This window comes from Tarenaya hassleriana, unplaced genomic scaffold (genome assembly GCF_000463585.1).
Source record: "Tarenaya hassleriana unplaced genomic scaffold, ASM46358v1 Cleome207, whole genome shotgun sequence".
In the NCBI taxonomy this organism is placed as follows: Eukaryota; Viridiplantae; Streptophyta; class Magnoliopsida; order Brassicales; family Cleomaceae; genus Tarenaya; species Tarenaya hassleriana.
In genome coordinates, this window is record NW_010965427.1 from 67647 (window position 1) to 75664 (window position 8018).

Below are 8018 nucleotides of genomic sequence, written 5' to 3' on the forward strand. Positions count from 1 at the left end.
TCGATTCAATAGTCAAAAACCCTGGATGCATGAACGAACGCTATCATAATTCCTAGGCAAATATCCGTATCTCAATGCAATACTTGTTCTATTTATTGAATTATTTCCAGGTTGGAATTCCATATCTCTATGCGAATTAAAACCCTATGTTCATTCAATCCAGCGGCCAACAAGATCAAACGCATTAAGATCAACTCAATAAACCGAATAGCATAAATAAATCCACAAAGTCTGGAATTAAAAACCAAAGATCCCTACATAGCAAATCCCTAACCTACAGCTAAGGATCTACTCTCTAAACATCGAGACGACAGGGTTCATATCAATACTACAAAACATCATAAAATAGAAGGAAAGATGAACGCTTAGTCGATTTCTCGGCTTCGTGATCTCCGTCTTTGATGGCTCGAATTTTATCTGGATTTTATACGAGTATGCATTTGGTTTCTAAACGGTTTCCACACTGGATTTTTATAGCCATCCTAGGGTTTCGGGACTATTTCTTGACTTTGGCAGAACCCCGAAAGCATAACGCACAAATTCAGCGAGAATCGGAGAAAACAGACCATTGGTCCGCCCTAACCAGGTTCCACTCCGGCGGACCAAATCTGCTCTGTTCATCCAGTCAGGCCGAGGAGAGAAGACGAAGAAAGTTCGCAGAGTTCATCTGGTCCGCCCCTGACCAACCCTAGTCCGGCGGACCAGGAGACTGAACAAGTCCGCTCCTCAGCGCCGAGCCAAGCCCCCGACTAGACGAAAGTGAAGGCCTGGTCCGGAGCTGACCAGTTCTGGACAGCCAGACCAGAAGTGTTGCGTGCTCAGCCAGTCCGCCGAACCACGCCGAAGACGAACTGACCAAGCGAAATCAAAGCCTGGTCCGGAGCTGACCAATTCTGGTTAGTCGGACCAAGATCACGAGCTTCCTCAATCAGCCAGCGGACTCCGAACCGAACGTCCTGACCAGACCCGAAGAACAACTGGTCTGGAGCTGACCTACTAAGGTCCGCCGGACCAGAACGCCTCTGCCATTCGCTAGTCCGCCGTTCGCCTGCCCAGTCAGCCGGAGTGAGTCCACTGCAGTCCTGGTCCGGAGCTGACCAGTCTTGGTCAGCCGGACCAGGACCATTTTGCGCCGCATTCTCTGCCTTATTTACTCCCGGTCCGCCGGACCAAGACCTGGTCCGGCTGACCGCGTGACCTGGAAACAGATTAAGTCCGATTTTTTTCAGACTTTTGAGGGAGCTCGATTTGGGGGGAACGAAAAGAACGGCAATTTTCTCTCCACCACAGACCTAGGGCCGAAATCTTGAAGGAGGAAAAAGAAGTTTGCTTTGGTTTGAAGATTGAAGATCCTATTGAGCATCTTTCCCTTTCTCTCTCTATATTTTCTCTAGCTATTTTGGTGTTCTTGAACATGATTTGTGAGTAGTTTCTTGTTGTGGGATGAGGGATTAGCCCTCATGTAAGGATGCTTATATTCACCTTTGGACCCAAGATTGTGTTTAGTTTATGTTTTCAAACTCTTGCAATGAATGGAATTGTGTTTGATGTTTATCTCTCATCTCTCTTGAATAAATCTTTAGGGAGACCTAGGATTTATGAATTGAGTGATGCAATTGCTTGGGTTTTGATTGCTAGAGATTGATGAATGGTGTTTAATGTTCCCCATTGGATGAGAATCTTGTGGGTAGATTTTAGGATTGTGAATTCCATGGAGACATGGGTTCTTGGTTCTTTGATGCATTCATTGAATTGGGTTGAGATTGAATACGAAAAATTCGGTTTAAATCAATCTAGGATTATGACAAGGGCGTTTAATGCATTTGGAGTTTCACTCTAGGCCACGAAAGTGGATAGGGTGCTCTCTTGGATAGCGGGTATTCAACTCGAAAGAGCCGAACCCAACCTTAGTCTTCGAATCCCTCACTTTAGAACGAGTATGATCTATATCCATCACTCTTTATGGCATCCTTGCATGATCGGTGAATCCCGATTCCCATAACCTTTCCATTTGATTATCTTTTCTTGAATATTGATTGTCTTTGATTTTACTTCATTGCGTTTCATTTCCTATAATTCTAAAACCACAAAAACAATTCTCCAACCTTATTTTTACTATTTTCCTAGTTTTGATCGATTCCTAGCTTAACCGCACTAAGTCCTTGTGTTCGACCCCGGTACTACATCATCAGTATACTTGCGGATTCGTTGTGTGACGGGTTTAAATTTAAAGCTCAACACGCGAGTGACCAAGTTTTTGGCGCCGTTGCCAGAGACTTTTTACGGTTCCATAGCTAGGATAGATTGACTCTAGGTTAGTCTTTCTGGAGTCTTTGATTTTTTTCGGTTTGATTTTTTGTGTGTTTGTTCACTTCCTTTTTCTTTGAGTGTTTGTGTGATTTTTATTTTTGTCTTGAGTCAATTTTCCTTTCTTTCTTTTATTTCTTGATTTTTCTGTTTTTATTTTCTGCTGTTTGTATTTCCCTGGACTTTTCTGGACTTGTTCTGGATTTTTTGGGACCTCTTTGGACACTTTCAGATTTTTCTGGACTTTTTCGGAGTCATTCTGGACATTTTCTGGACTTTTTTGAATTTTTCTAGATTTTTCCCGATTTTTCTGGACTTTTCTGGGATCATTCCGGACTTTTTTGGGTGCTTCTTTCTATTCTCTGCCTTTTTATTTTATGCGATTCACCTTCTCTGCCTTTTTCTGGACTTTGATTTTTTGCAGGTTCCCTTAGTGCATGAGCAGACGTTCCATTCGAAGAGAACTCGATCCTGATTTTGAGCTTGCCTTTGACCCAGACATAGACAGAACGGAAAGGGAAATCCGCAGAAAACGAAGAGAGGACAGAATGGTAGAAGAGGCAGCAAGGGGTGAAGAGCAGCCAAGAGAGCACATCCAAGTTAATCCGTAGACGCTCGGAATGTACACGACACCTAAGCACACTCAGTTGCTTTCGTGTATCAACGACCACCCCTAGACCATTTTGAGCTACAGCCGCAGTTCATTCAGATGTTGAATCATATGAGCTTCAGAGGGAGATATAATGAGGACCCGAATTTACATCTTACACAGTTTAAGATGTTATGTCGAACCATCAAGAAGCCGCAAGGCGTGACAATGGAAGACGCGATGATCGAGGCATTTCCTTTCTCCTTGATGGATAAGGCGCGGGATTGGCTCTATACCTTGGAGCCAAATTCCATTTCTACATGGGATAAGATGGAAGAGAAGTTTATGACGAAATACTACTCGCCCATGAAGACACAGTTGGCGCTGAACAAGATCAACTCCTTCCCCCAAAACGATGATGAGACTTGTATGATGCTTGGGAGAGATTCAAGGAGTATCAGAGAATGTGTCCGCACCACGGTATGGACAACAAATACCTCCTCTCCACTTTCATACATGGCCTTAGGGACGATACAAGAGGATGGGTCGATGCAGCATGCAGAAGCAGCGTGTATGATCTCTCTTTCGAGGCATTAGAGACGCAAATTGCTAAGATAGCGAAAGGAAGAAGCATTTCAGGGGAAATGTGCAGCAGACGATCTTTGCCTAGGGCTGATGTCAAAGGGGATGCTAGCGAGTCTTCCGCTTTACAGGCCGTTCTTTCGGAACTCTCTGCCATCAAGCTACAGCTTGCTAAGTCCGGTTCTTCAATCCCGCAGAAGGTTAAACCGGGCATGTACATGGTGGACCAAGCAGAAGAAGCTATAGAAGAAGTCGACTACGTGGGAAGAAATCAGTATAACAATCAGTCGAACTTCTATAATCTGGGGAATCGGAACCATCCTGGCCTCTCTTATGGCAACCCACAAGGAGCATTGAACCCTCAGCATCACAGCGGGTCGAGACCTCAGGGACCGCCGGGATTTCAACCTAGATATCAGAATCAGGGATATCAGAGTCAGAATCAAGGGTATCAGAATCAAGGGCAGGACTACAATCAGAGGAATCAGGGGTACAGAGCTCCTCCGCGTCAGGCTAAAGAAGAAGAGTCAGAGTTAAAGTCGATGTTAGCTCAGCTAATGCATGATCAGAAGAACTCATTTTCTAGCCTAAGTCAAGAGATGCAAGGATTTAAAGGGAAACAGGAGAGCTTTAACAAAGATTGAATGGGATGGATGCACATCTCAAGATGGTGGATAACCAGATTGCTCAGCTTGCTTCCCAAGCTGCGAGACCTCAAGGCCAATTTCCGAGTAAGGCTGATCCTAACCCGAGGGAGCATATTAATGTTATAGGCTTGAGAAGCGGAAGACAGCTTCCGGGGACCTCCCCTGTCGTTAGAGAAGAGGGAGAAGGTTCACACGAACCTCAGAGGGCCGACTTAGATAAAGGAAAGGGCCATGTTGTAGAAGGGGAAGAGGTGAGGTATATTTCGCCTCCTCCACAGGCACCCCCACTACCATTTCCATCTCGTGCAAGGAAGTTCAATGAAGATAACCAGTTTGCCAAGTTCACCGAGATGTTGAAGAAGCTGGAAGTGACCATGCCTTTTCATGAGGTAGTTCTCCAAATCCCGTCCTATACAAAATTCTTGAAGGACATCCTCATGAAGAAGAGGGCGGTTGAAAAGGAGACAGTGGCACTTAGCACGGAAGTGAGTGCAGCCATATTGCAGACGGAGTTACCGCAGAAGAGGGCTGATCCAGGTAGCTTCTCCATCCCGTGCAAACTGGGGAATGTGGAGATTGAGAGGGCGCTTTGCGATTTGGGCGCAAGTGTCAGTTTGCTGCCCCTCTCCATATTCAAGAAGCTTAATGTCGGTGAGTTAAAACCGACAAGGATGACGCTGCAATTGGCCGATAGATCGGTAAAGTATCCCGCTGGGATTTTAGAGGATGTGCCTCTAAAGATAGGGGAATTCTACATCCCCATCGATTTTGTTGTTCTGGACATGCCGGAGGATTCCAAAATCCCCATCATACTTGGTAGGCCATTTCTGAACACGGCCGATGCTGTGGTGCATGTCAGAAAGGGCAGACTCACGATGAAGATTGGCGACGAGGCGGTTGAGTTCAGACTTGATCAGAACCTTAAGCAGCCGCATTTGGTAGAGTCCTCCTTCTACTTAGATTTGATCGACACATTGGTCGATGAAGTGAGGGATGAGTTCAGAGAGAGCGTGTACTACAATTGGGAGGAAGTTCGGAGCATTGTTCGGACTTTAGATGACAGCTCATCGATTGAGCTTGAGGGGTGGAAATACCGGGCCGTTGAGCCCTTATATTGTTCTGCCCGTGAGTTTCCTTGGCTAAGGGACAAGGAAAACAGAGAGGAATCATAACCCTCTCCGAGTCATCAAGCTTCGGTCTCCTCCATACAAGTCAAGCAGCCCGATGTGGAGACGAGCGGGAAGAAAGATTGGGATCCAGAAAGCGCGCCAAATGTGGAATTGAAGCCCTTACCACAAGGGCTTAGGTATGAATTTCTCGGACCTAACTCTACTTACCCGATCATTGTGAATGCTGCTTTAACTGCTGAGGAACTAGCTACCTTAGTGACTTTGCTTAGAGAGTATAGGCATGCCTTGGGTTACACGTTGGATGACATTAGAGGCATTAGTCCATCTCTTTATATGCATCGCATTCACTTAGAGGATAGTTCTGAAACCTCCATTGAGCATCAGCGTAGGTTGAATCCCACCATGAAGGAGGTAGTGAAGAAAAGAGGTGTTTAAACTGTTAGATGCCGGTATCATTTACCCGATTTTGGATAGTGCATGGGTTAGTCCCGTGCAAGTTGTTCCAAAGAAGGGGGTATCACTGTAGTTGAAAACGAGCATGATGAGTTGATTCCCACTAGGACGATCAAGGGTTGGCGCATGTGTATTGACTATAGGAAACTGAATTCGAACACCCGTAAGGACCATTTTCCTTTGCCCTTCATCGACCAAATGCTAGAGAGATTAGCCACGCATTCCTACTTTTGTTTTCTTGACGGCTATTCGGGGTTCTTCCAAATCTCCATTCACCCTAGCGATTAGGAAAAGACCACCTTTACCTGCCCCATGGCACTTTTGCATACCGTAGGATGCCTTTTGGTTTGTGTAATGCACCGACGACGTTTCAAAGATGCATGATTGCGATATTTTCCGATCTTATTGAGGACGTTATAGGAAGATATTATTCTTATAATATCATCATTAATATTGTTATGATTTACCCTAGATATTATGCCTAGAATATTCTATTATATTTTGCTATATATTATGATGTATTCTTCCCATTATCAATAATAGAAAAACATTTTCCCTATTATGGTATCAGAGCCTGGTTTTTGCTCTAATTTTTTTTCTTCTTCTCATCAACAATGTCGGTCGAATCCGAAAGCGACGATGAAGATGACAACGATGTACTAAATCCAATAGTATCATCGTCTTGAGTATCGTTTTAAATTTATTTTGCTCTTTTTTTTTTCTTCTATTTTTTTTTCCCGACGGCGGTGTTCATCACTGTCAACCCTAGCCGATGTGCTATTTTTTTTTTAAAGACGACGTTCGTTTATCGACGTCAACCCTAGCCGTTGTAAGCTCTTTAAACATGGCTATTAGCTTCTTTCGATTGGAAAACTCCGATCGTCGATCCACGTATTTGCGTCACTTATTTTTATTTTCTTCTATTGTCCCGCTGCTAGACTATCACGCATTATGCGTCGCGCTTTTGCGCCTATTTTTTTTTCTTTTTTTCGGCCTAGCCGCTATACACATCGCAATTTTTTTTTGCACTGTCGACCTCATTGTCGCGCAACCCAACTCGCGCATATGCGCCGCACATCCGTGCCACATTAGCCTCTGAGAATACAACTCTCAAGCTCTTCAAACGTTATCAAGCAACACCAACTCAAATCTGGACTACACCACCACATGGAAGATGATTCGTTTAATACGATCACAATTTCAGTTTTTAGTTTTTATGTAACAAGATTGAATTCATCATAGATGATTCATCTTGAGGGGGCATATAAGAAGATATTATTCTTATAATATCATCATTAATATTGTTATGATTTACCCTAGATATTATGCCTAGAATATTCTATTATATTTTGCTATATATTATGATGTATTCTTCCCATTATCAATAATAGAAAAACATTTTCCCTATTATTACGGAGGTGTTCATGGATGATTTCTCTGTCCATGGGCCCTCCTTTCCCATATGTCTGATGAATTTGTGTCGAGTGTTGGACAGGTGCGTCGAGGCAAATCTTGTGCTTAATTGGGAGAAGTGCCATTCTATGGTACAAGAGGGCATTGTGCTAGGCCACAAGATTTCGAGCAAGGGGATTGAGGTTGATCGAGCTAAGGTCGAAGTGATAGAGAAGTTGCCGCCTCCACGGAATGTTAAGGGAATCTGGAGTTTTCAGGGACATGCCGGGTTCTACAGGAGGTTTATCAAGGACTTCTCGAAGATTTCGAGGCCTTGGACCGAATTACTTGCAAAGGACTTGCCTTTTGAGTTCACCCATGAGTGTCAGGCCGCCTTTGACACTCTGAAGAAGACGTTGATCTCTCTCCCCATCATTCAGCCGCTGGATTGGGAAGCTCCCTTCGAGCTCATGTGCGACGCGAGTGATTTCGCTGCGGAGCTGTTTTGGATCAGAGGAGAGACAGGAAGCTCCACGCCATATACTATACGAGTAAAACCTTAGACGATGCTCAGATGAATTATTCCACAACGGAAAAGGAACTACTCGCCATAGTATTTGCCTTTGAGAAGTTTCGGTCCTACTTTGAGGTGATCGTCTATAGCGACCATGCTGCTTTGAGGTACCTTCTGTCCAAGAAAGACGCCAAGCCTAGACTGATTAGATGGGTGCTCTTGCTACAAGAGTTCGACTTGGAAATCAGGGATAGGAAACGTACATAGAATGGAGTGGCCGACCATCTTTCCCGAATTCAATGTCATGAGAGGGTTCCAATCAATGACTACCTTCAGGATGATCACGTGATGGCGGTACAAGTCAGGGAGAGAGACCCGTGGTACGTAGATTTTGTTAACTTCAT

The 8018-nt window shown here is 44.4% G+C and overlaps 1 pseudogene; it reads left to right on the forward strand.

Annotated features, from left to right (window-relative positions):
• Nucleotides 1-3124: 3124 nt before the first annotated feature.
• LOC109116696 lies at nucleotides 3125-7663 on the forward strand (annotated as a pseudogene).
• The last annotated feature ends 355 nt before the right edge of the window (nucleotides 7664-8018 follow it).